We start from the raw sequence: 11,474 nt of genomic DNA, 5'->3' as shown, positions 1-11,474 counted from the left end.
CTGGGTGGTGGGGATGGTGGGTGTTCACCTGAGGACTGTTCACTCATCAAATCAGTCCTGATTATCTTGCCAACAGGCAATGGACCCACCCAGATGGGAAAGTCTAAAAGAGACTAGAAATTTTGAACTCTGGGTGGTATGTACATGTTTTCCCAAGGAATATGCACTTGTTTTAGAAAAAAAAAATCATTATTGACTTATTTACTTTTAAGTAGGCTCCACACCCCACATGAGGCTTGAACTCGTGGCCCTGAGATTCAGGGTCACATGCTCTACCAACTGAGCCAGACAGATGCTCCTAGAAAAAAATGTTCATACACACAAGCAGAAAGAAAGAGACCAAAGTCATTGCCTATTTCTTACACTATTAACATTTTACAACATTTCCTTTCAAACTGACTCATGCATCCATATACACCGAGGTGGCTGGTGGTAATGGACGTTGGATTTTATTACTGATGGTGGAAAATTGTGTTGAGGGAGGAAATGGGAGCAATTTCTGCATTCTAAAGTGGGAGCTCGAATTTGCCACTTGATCTTTCTTTCCCTGTATCTCGAGTTTCCTTCACAGCCCAAGTTCTTGAAAGAGCTGCCAACATTCGTCCTCATTTCCTCACCTCTATTCACTCCTCATCCCACTCCAATCTGGCGTCTTCACTTCACTGAAACAGCTCGCATGGTGGTCTCCTGTATCCTATGTCAGCAGATGGGGTTCATTTCTAATATTAACTTGACACATGAGGAGCATTCCACAGTTGACCACTCCCTTGTCCCTGAACATTCTTTCCTGGTTTTCCTCCTCCCTTTCCAGCTGCTCCTTCTCTGCCTTTTTTTCTTTACTAATTCATTCATTCATTCCATATTACAAGTATTTCTCGAGCACCTATATGGCAGTACTATTCCAGGTGCTAGAGACCAAAACTCACACCTTCATGAGGCTCACAGTCTAGTGAGACATGGTAGCAATTAATAAATTAAGTAAGTAATATAAATTATTTTTTGGTATTGAAGTTCAGGACCTAACTATAACATTGGAGGTGATAAATGGTATGAAGAAAAATGAAGGAAAAGAGGATAATAAGGAAAGAGCATTGGTGTATGTAGTTTTACTTTTTTCTTTGTTTCTGGTAGAGAGAGAGAGAGCATGTGTGTGTGTGTGTGCACATGGACACACACATACTCTGGGGGAGGGGCAGAGGGAGAGAAAATCTTAAGTAGGCTCCATGGAGCCCAGCACAGATCTTGATGCGGGGCTCGATCTCACCACCCTGAGCTCACGACCTGAGTTGAAATGACGACTTGGTTGCTTAACTGACTCAGCCATCCAGGTACCCCATGTAGTTTTGTAGTATGTAGTTTGAAATACATGTGGTTTTAAGTAGGGTGTCAGGGAGGGCCTCACTGACAAGGTGGCATTTGAGGAAGAGTGTGAAGGGGATAATAGAGTGACCTATGCAGATGTCTGGGGAAGGGCCTTCCTAGCAGAGGGACAGCAGGTGCAAGGCTGTTGGGTGGGAATGTGACTTGCATGTTGGAGGGATAGCAAGGAGGCCAGTGTGTTTGGAGCAGAATGAGTCATAGGAGATGAGCTCAGAGAGTATGTGGGACTCGTTTGGATAGAGCCCTGTACTCTGGCTTTCATTCCGAGTGAAATGAGAAAGGAGAGTTTTGATCAGAGTAACACGATGTGAAATAAGATGAAAGGATAACATTGGCATCTATATTTAGAGTAGGTGGTAGATAGGGAGACCAGATAGTATGGTAAATCGGGGGAGATGATGGAGGCTCTGACCAAGAGAGTAGTGGTAGAGATGGGGAGAAGTGGCCAGATTCTGGAAAGATTTTGAAGACAGAGTCAGCAAAATTCGATGGATTTGGAGTGCCAAAGAAAGAGAGATGTCAGACATGTCTCTAAAATTTTTTACCTTAACCAGAGAATGGACTTTCTATCAGCTGAATGAGGGAAGATTGTGGGTGGAATGAGTTTGGGGGCAAAGAGTAGAATTAAGTTTTGGACATACTTAGTTTGAAATGTCTATTGGATAATCGTGTGGGAATGAAGAATAAGAGGTTGGATGTATGTGTTGTTGGGTCATAGGAAAGATCCATGATAGGGGTATAAATTTGGCGATCATTAGCATAGAGGTGGCCTTTCCAGGCTTGAGACTCAGTATGATTAGCAAGAAAAGCACACAGATGGAGGAGAAGAGATGCAAGGACTCAATCCCAACACTTAGAGGCTGAATTGATTAGCTGGAGCTGGACAAGGAGAACGAGAAGTATGGACCTGGGGGGGTGGGTTGGAGGAAAATAAGAGAACGTGGTGTACAGAGAGTGAAGCAACAGATGCTTCATAAAGAAGAGAGTAAACAACTGAATCGAGTATAGCTGATATGTCAAGAAAAGTAGGAACTGAGAGTTGTCCATTGACTTTAGCAATGTGGAGGTCATTGCTGATTTTGAGAAAAGTACTGTTGGTACAGTGCTGGGGGTAAAAGATGATTGGAGCAAGTTAAAAGAAAGTGGGAGAAGAGGAATTAGACACAGCAAGTATACAGAACTCGAGAAATGAGTGGAGAGATGGAGTGGTAGCTGGGGTGGGGGACGGGCTTAATTTTTAAGTTGGGGCAAACACTAGCATATATCTGCGTATTGTTGAGAAGGATCTAGTAGAGGAGGAAAAACTGAAATTCAAGAGCGTGCATTAATTGCTGAAGCAACCTTCCGGAGCAGATGAGGAGGAATCGAATCCAGCGCAGGAGTGGTGGTGGTGGTGGTGACTTGAAAAATGACTACTGATAGTTCATGATAGTAAGAGGAAGGAAAGCAGACTCAGGTTGGGGGTGGACACCAGGGGAGCCTGCGCGAGCCTTTTGCAATTTCTTCAATTTTCTCAGTGCAACAGGAAGCAAGAGCATCAGCTGTGGGTATGGATGGGGAAGAAGTTGAAGAGAGAAAAGATCTAGAAGTCTTCTAGAAGGGCGGGAAGTGAACGGACAAAAGAAATCGGTATGCTTACTGGGAAATAGAATTGCTGAGTGGCACTTGAAGCCTTGTTGTCAGGAACCTTAAAATGAGATTGGTCAGAAAGGTTGTGTGTTTCCTCCTGCCCCCGCCGAGCTGTCTGACTGCAGGCGTGGGTTTGGGAGAGTTGGGTTGAACCCAGGTTTGGGTTTTGTCCAGTGAGTACCACAAAGTGAGACACAAGGGAGTTGAGGGCTGGTGCCAGGGAGTAGTTCTCATGACTGCCTGAGGCATTTGAGCTGGGTAGAGAAGGCCCGATGCAGGAGGGGGTAAGGGAAAAGCTGACATAAATTGTAGGTCCCGGTGGGTCCAAGGGCTGTTAGGGTTAAGCTAAAAGAAGGGAGTAAACCAGAAAGCTAGAAGGAGCTGGTTGGAGAAAGGGTTGCTTGAAACTGTGATTGCGAAGAGGTGCCACAAGGTCCTTTAGACACAGTAGTCACTAGTGACATGTGACCACTGAGCACTGAAATGGGCCTCGTCCAAATCGAGATGTGTCATAAGGGTAAAATGCATCCAAAATCCCCAAGACTTAATAATAAAAAAAAAAGTAAAATGTTTTGTTAATAACTTTAAAATATTGATTACATATTGAAATGATAATATTTTGAATATACTACATCAAATCCTTTTTTTGAAGTTACTGTGACCTGTTTCCTCTTTAGTTTCTTTTTATTTTTAAAGATTTATTTATTTTAGGGACGCCCGGGTGGCTCAACGGTTGAGCATCCGCCTTTGGCCCAGGACGTCATCCTGGAGTCCTGGAATCGAGTTCCACATCGGGCTCCTTGCATGGAGCCTGCTTCTCCCTCTGCCTGTGTCTCGGCCTCTCTCTCTCTGTCTCTGTCTGTCTCTCATGAATAAATAAATAAAATCTTTAAAATATATATATTTATTTATTTTACAAAGCATGTGAGCGTCTGTGCATGAAGTGAGGGGCAGAGGGAGGAGAGAAATCCTTCAGCAGACTCCCCACTGCACTGAGTGCAGAGTCCTTGGAGAAGGTCAGCTTGGGACAGTGGGGGGGAGGGGTGGTGTCCTCAGTCCCAGACCCTGAGATCTTGGGCTGAGTGGAAATTAAGAGTTGAATGTTTAACTGACTGAGCCACACGCCTAGGTGCCCCTTTAGTTTCTTGTCATATTTTTTATTTTATTATTATTTTTAAAGATTTCATTCATTTATTTGAGAGAGAGAGAGCATTCTCCCCACTGGGCCCTTGATCCCAAGACCCCCGAGATCATGACCTGAGCCCAAGACAGACCCTTAACCGACTGAGCCACCCAGGCAGCCCCCCCTTTAGTTTCTTTTTAAATTGAACATATAGCTTATGTCACATTTCTGTTGGTCCGTATTGGTTTAGGGTATTACCATGGGAATAGTGATTGAGGCAGAACAAAGATGTGGGAAGAGAGAAGTTCAAGGAACAGAGATGCAGGGGGAAGGAAGGATCATCTCGGTGATGTGGAATTCGCCAGGACTTAATAGCAAAGGAGTTTTGGAGAAAGTGCCAGTGAGCTAGCACATAACAGTGTTTGAGAAATGAGGGTAGATGGCCCAGGGCAATAGATGGCTGTGCCACCGAAGGGCAGCAGGTGGTCTAGTTTGAAGCTGGGGATTTTAGGGAGGAGGGAAGGAGAAGAGTTGGAAGTAGTAACCAGGATCAAAAGGGGTATCTGTCTACATCCAGGGCTACTGGTAAGAAGTCCGGGGTGGGGGGGAAGTTTTACTGCCACCTGAGAGGGCTGCAGAGAGGTGTGTCCTCAGAGGTGATCCAGGTGAGAGCAAGTGGGGGAGAGAATGCTGGAAGAACAGGCACATCTCGGGAGGGCACCTGCCACTGGCTTCCAGAGTTGGGCAGAGGAGCAAAATGTAGGGTGAGCTGGACATCTGAGGTTTCTTTTTTTTTTTTTTAAATAGTTTTAATACTTTTTCTTTTTCTTTTAATTTTTATTTTTTAAAATTTTTATTTATTTATGATAGTCACAGAGAGAGAGAGAGAGAGAGAGAGAGAGAGGCAGAGACACAGGCAGAGGGAGAAGCAGGCTCCATGCACCGGGAGCCCGATGTGGGATTCGATCCCGGGTCTCCAGGATCGCGCCCTGGGCCAAAGGCAGGCGCTAAACCGCTGCGCCACCCAGGGATCCCTGAGGTTTCTTTTTTTGAGATTTTATTTATTTATTCATGAGAGACACACAAAGAGAGAGAGAGAGAGAGAAGCAGAGACACAGGCAGAGGGAGAAGCAGGCTCCATGCGGGGAGCCCGATATGGGACTCGATCCTGGGACTCCAGGATCACACCCTGGGCCAAAGGCAGGCACTAAACTGCTGAGCCACCCAGGGATCCCCTACATCTGGGGTTTCTTACCGTGACGGACATATGGGGTTAGGGGACTTCGTGCAATCAGCGCAAATGGACGCCAGGTGGCCAGCGGAGGAGCCGGGGAGGAGGGTCCTTTCTTCACTCCTGCTGGAGGGGAGGGGAAGGGAGGAGAGGAGGGGGCCTGGGGGAGGGCCTTCTGAATTCCGAGAGTCCTGCCTCCCTCCCCACCTGTCCCACAAATGCTGTAATCCATCAAAGCGCATCGTCCTCTCAACTACCCACTAGGTGATTTTTTTCAGCCAACAGCAGCTTCACTTACTACTTGGAGGCAGATGACTCCTAAATGTGGATACTCAGCAGAGTTCGCCCTGCTTTGCTCTGGACCCGGATATCTCCCTGCCTACGGCACCCCCTCTCCTCTGGGGCAAGTCCAAAGCAAAATCCCCAGCCTTCCTCCCAGACCTGCAGCTCTGGGACCTGGGGACCTGGGGACCGCATGCTGGGCAGGTACCAGCTAGGAGCTGGGCCGGGAACACAAGTCTCTTTCTCCTCGACCCCCCTCCCCCCGCAGCCATGGTTTCTTGCCCGAACAGCCCTCAATCTATCCACTTCTGTCCATCTCCACAAACGTCCTCCTCCCACCCGAGTTTGTCCACATCTGTCGGGGACCCTCCTGCTATTCTCCACATTGCCCCTACCATGAGATCTTCAAAATTCCCGTCTTTCCATGCCATTCTTTTCAACCCGACACTCTGCAGTGTCTGCCCACTGTTCCAGGGACAAAGTACGGTCTGCATCCCTGCACCCCCCAGGTCTCCCAGAGCTCTTTTCCACCTGCCGCACCCTCAGAGGGCCCTGCCCTGCCTGCCTTCCCTCCGCTCACGGGGGCAGTGCGTGCCCATAGCCAGCGAGGGCTTTGCTCTGGCCACCACCTCTGCCTGCAATGCCTTTCCTCCTTAACTCCTGCTTAGCTTTCAGATCTCAGCTTGGCCATCCCTTCCTTAAGCTCCCCCACCAGATCGCATCCCCCACGAGACCTCGTATAGCTTTCCCTTGAGGTCACAGTAACAGCTGCAGTTTTCTTTTATGCTTCTTTGATTGATATTTCTCTCCCCTAGTAGACTGTCCAAGAGCGTGGCCCTTCACGGAGGCTGAGCTCATGCCTGTTCTTGCTCCATATTATATCTCCAGCCCCTAACAAAGTCCTGCACACAGTAGGCACTCAATAAATGTCTGTTAAAAGGATCAACGAATCATTCAAGATGATTCAAAAGCCCATGAGTCCGGGCCTTTCTGATCTAGTATTGGAGTTCAGTGGTTCAGGGACTCGGGCTCAGTCTGCAGATGCACACGTGGCCCCGGCTTTGTGGCAGGCACTGTGCTAGGCCTCTGAGACCCTGCTACTACAGAGATTACAACAACTTGGCCGGAATGGGGTGGGTTGCTTGTAGCTTAAGTGTGTCCTCTGGTAGCATCTCACACTTGGGTACAAACGCTTGTCTCTTGGCTTGCTCGAGAAGCGAGAGAAGACAAGTCTGTGTAGGAAGATGTCTGTGTTCTGGGTGGATCCCCTCTCCTCTTGCTGAGACCGGCTGTCCATTTGCCATGTTGGTGGTATCTCTGGATGGCAGGTAAAAAAAAAAACCCAGTGGCAGGAAGGCGTTGGAGCAGGTTGGAACCAGCACTGTGGCTTTGCTCGGGAGCACCCACTTCTTTTGTCGGGTTGGCCCGATGGGTTTCTTCATATTAGGCTCATTTTCTTAAAGGGAGTGGAGATGGCAGGAGCCACTAGAGAAACATAAGTACTTCTCATCCCAAGCAGCTAGGTTATCTCTCTGTAGTTAGCCCCCGTGCTCCCTGAGATGTTTATTCTCTAGGGCCACTTAATCTGCAATTTACAGTGACAAACACTTCTAGGCCAGACTGTCTCTGATTCTGGCTTCCTTGGGTTCAGGGGGGAGGAAGGCAGCAGATGCTCCACTAGTGGCTGCCTTGATGCCAGCAACCTGCCTGTGCTGCTGTGGGAGCCGTGGGGCTCTTTTCCTGTCTGCCCTTCCCAGCTCTCTGGGCTGCTGACTCCTCGCCATCTGACCATCTGCCTTACTCTGCCCCCCACAACCACCGCGCATTTCCACCTTGCTGACGCTTGCAGTGCCCACAGTGCCTTTGGGTGCCGATGTGGCTCAGGCCTTGGGATGGATGGAGCCCTGCCTTCTACTGTTCCTCTGACCTCTGCACCCCAGATGCCCTATGCAGGCTCTGCTCACTGCTACCTTGCACCTGGTGGTGAGATGATACTCATGAGGTTTAAGTGGCCAGAAGGCCACCCAGCAACTGTAAGTAGTGTAGCCACATCTAGCAGCAATGTTGGGTGGGTGAAAGCTTTTTGTTTAATCTTAACACTCACCCTATGATACTAAAATATCTATTTGAGTGTTTTCTCCTCCGGATCGAGGGTTGCTTGAAGGCAAGAACTGGCTTTTTCTTTTTTTTTTTTTTTAAGATTTTATTTTTATTTATTCACAAGAGACACACACAGAGAGGCAGAGACATAGGCAGAGGGAGAAGCAGGCTCCCTTCGGGGAGCCTGATGTGGGACTCAATCCCAGGACCCCGGGATCATGACCTGATGAGCCAAAGGCAGATGCTCAACTACTGAGCCACCCAGGGGCCCTTGGCTTTAGCTTTATATTCTGAGTTATTAGTAAATATTGGTTGAACTGAAGTGAGGGATGGAGAGAATACGCTGAAGATGCTATTTTGTCATCAGCCTATGGGGCCAACCCTAGAAGAAAAGAGGACAAAGGTGTATTTGTGGTTGTCAGCACATCCTTTCCATGGCAGGGGTCGGAGTAGGATGGCCCAGGAGGCTGCTCCTCCTTGGCTTTGCCATAAAGCTCCCACCCAGCCCCTGCATCGGGTTTGCTGTTGCAGCTGCCAGAGTCTATTTTTTTTTTTTTTTTTGTTTTTTTTTTTTCAGTCTATTTTGTACCACAAGAAATGCAAGTGGGACGAGGAGAGGAGTAAATATTGGAGTTCCAGGGAGGGCTGCCGGCCGTGCGGTCCCGGTACTTGGTGCAGGAGGGCACTCTGACAGCAGGGAAGAGACTACGGCCTTGTCATGCTCTTCTTTCTTTTCCTTCTTATAAATTATGAAAGTAGTATGTGTTCATGGAGAAAAAGACAACAGTTATAAAAGTCTTGTACGTGTCCCTAATTCCACGCTGTAACACAACCACTGTTAACAATTCTTTGAGAAGCCTCCTGGAAAATGCCCTATTTTACAAAAGGATACATTATACAAAAGTATGGTTTACAAAAGGTTGCTTGTAGCCTAAGCACGGCCCCTGGTAGCATCTTACACTTGGGTACAAAGGCTTGTCTTAGATATATATATACACACACACACACACATTATATATTTATGTCTATATATAATACCCAGAGTGCCTAGAATGTAGATTAGAATATGTATCTCTCAAATATACAAAACATGAGTGTGTATACACACATGCAGATGGACCCACCAGTACTTAAGGTGAGGGATGGAGTTGGAGGCTGGCCTGAAGAGGCTATCCATGCTCCAGGCTGGGGCTCTGGAAGGGAATAAATGAAGGACTGCAAGGGTGTAATTGGGGGGCAAGGTGTCTTCAAATAATAAAATATTTGCATTGCAATTTTTTTTTTTGCGTGTGTTGCAAATTCTTTTTTTTGCAGCTATGGAGGTGAAAAAAAATCCAACATCTAGTTGGCTTCAGTTTCCTTAAATGAAAAATGGGGTAATATATATTTTTTAAAGATTTTATTTATTTATTTATTTGAGACAGAGAGAGAGAGAGAGAGAGAGCACTCAAGCACAAGTTGGGGGGGCATGGGCAGAAGGAGAGGGAGAAGCAGACTTCCCGCTGAGGAGGGAGCCTGACATGGGACTGGATCCCCAGCCGCTGGGACCATGACCTGAGCCAAAGGTAGATGCTTAATCGACTGAGCCACCCAGGCACCCTGAAAAATGGGATAATAATGTGCATTCCTCACAGGCTTATTGTGGGGATAAAATGGGGGTGATATGTTTAAAGTGCTTAGTTTTGTGCCTTACTCCACACATGAAGCTTTATCTCAGGGTATTACTGGTGGTGGTGGTGGTGGTGGGGTTATGGTGGTTGTCATTTTTGATTCTTGCTGTTGTCCCAGTGCCCAGCACCACGCGGGGCACACTGTTGAACCTATGTCCATCAGCAGCCGCATACAGCAAGAACTTGGTGATAGCATCCCTCCTTTCATTTTGGAATTCATTGCCCTTGTTCCTTCTTTCTTTCTTTCTTTCTTTCTTTCTTTCTTTCTTTCTTTCTTTCTTTCTTTCTTTCTCTTTCTTTCTTTCTTTTCTTTCTTCCTTCCTTCCTTCCTTCCTTTTTCTTTCTTTCTTTTTCTTTCTTTTCTTTTTTTTTTTTCTTGCCTGGTCTAACTTCTTAGTTTATATTGTGTGTGCTTGAAAGAAACTTTCTTTCAAAATCTTCGGAGGTATGTAGAGATGTTTTACATGGCAAAGGTCACCGCCTGTTTTTTCACATCCTCTCTCTTGCCTGGCCCCATGTTGGAAACGATTGGGAGGGAACATGCTACACTTTACACATATTAGCCCCAAAAGCCAATTAGAATCACTTACTTAAGAAAATACCTAAGAATCCTTAGGGCTGATCCTGTTCATTGTGTGCATTCTGATAGCATTGACCCCAAGCTACACTTGCGACATCTTGGTCACGCAAATGTGTCCTTCTGGGATGCTCTGAAGCGTTTCTACTTGTATTGAGAAAAGCTGGCTTAAAACTCTTAGGTTTAATATTCTGCAGCCCAAATGCTCTCAGTTGTCAGTAAAACTAAGCCTGCCTACACACTCTTCTATTCTTGATTTATAAATAGGTTCAGCTGCCTAACAATTAAACGTACTATATTTTGCACACGCACATTCCTTGAGACATTTAGAGAGTAGATGGCTTTTACTCTAGCGATGCCATCTGGAAACCATCTTCCTAACTTTTTTCCCCAACTGGGTATATAGTTGACCTCAAACAACGTGTGGGGGTTAGGGGCCCTGACCCCTGTGCTGCCAAAAATCTGACTCCCCCAAACTTTACTAATATACTGTTGTTGTCTAAAAGTCTTACCAGTAACATAAATAGACCATGATCACATGGCTTGTATGCTAGATGTATTATATACTGTATTCTCACAATAAAGTAAGTTAGAAAAAAGAACATGCTAATTAGATCTTAAGGAAGAGAAAACACATTCACAGTACTGTATTTCTCCGAAAAAAACAAAAAAACAAAAAAACAAAAACAAAAAACAAAAAACTGTGTGTATAAATAGACCTGCACAGTTCAAACCAATGTTGTTCTAGGGCCCACTGCATTTTGAAGGGTTGGCAATGAGACTTTGGGTCTGTAAAGCCCAAGACACAATCTCCAATATGCATGGAAAGTTCAGTATCGAATTTCTAGCAGATCTTCATAGGGACAGGCCCAGGACCAGCTCCTACGTGTTAGAGGAGGTCTGCATGGCATGCTTAGTATCCTACATGGCCCCACATGCTTGTAGCTGTGAGAAATCCCAATGGCAAAGACAGTAGAGCTCTACAGAAAAGATCAGTGGGATGGTAGGAGATGAAAATGTAGGCTCAGAGAAGGTGGAAGGAAAGAGCAGAGCTTTGCAGGTACCAGGGCCCCTGAGAGGTCTGCCTGCCAACCCCCAAGGGGAACAGGGCCCTAGGTTAACCCACTGGAATCTCCCTTCTGGGCAGAACTGGGACTTGAATAATAATACTGAGCATTATATGTCACTTTCAGATGGGAAGTTTTATTTATTTTTATACAATGCAATAAGGTCGGTGGATTAAAGAGCACCACTGTTTTACAGAGAGAATGAAGACACTTGTCACTTATTTTGGGCACTCAGGCTGGGTCTCTGAACCCTGACCTCACTCTGCTCTCTTGTATCTAGGGCTGCTTTACCTGACACCAGGGCTACCGGGAGAGGGTTCTCGCATTTCAGCCCTCAAGAAACCCCGTTCTAGGCTAGCCCCTGCAGCTTACTGGGAACGACCTGGCCCCAAGTCCTAAGCTCCCAGGCTGTTTT

The 11,474-nt window shown here is 46.5% G+C and overlaps 1 long non-coding RNA gene across 1 annotated transcript; it reads left to right on the top strand.

The window, feature by feature from the left end:
* Window positions 1-2,267: 2,267 nt before the first annotated feature.
* Window positions 2,268-3,906, top strand: LOC118350993 (uncharacterized). Its single transcript, XR_004805725.2, has 2 exons — window positions 2,268-3,009; window positions 3,721-3,906. It is a non-coding gene; the product is annotated as an uncharacterized LOC118350993 (long non-coding RNA).
* Window positions 3,907-11,474: the final 7,568 nt, after the last annotated feature.

Source organism: Canis lupus, chromosome 16 (genome assembly GCF_003254725.2).
Source record: "Canis lupus dingo isolate Sandy chromosome 16, ASM325472v2, whole genome shotgun sequence".
Taxonomy (NCBI): Eukaryota; Metazoa; Chordata; class Mammalia; order Carnivora; family Canidae; genus Canis; species Canis lupus.
Note: the sequence above shows the minus strand (reverse complement) of the source record. Positions and strands in the feature narration are given on the sequence as shown.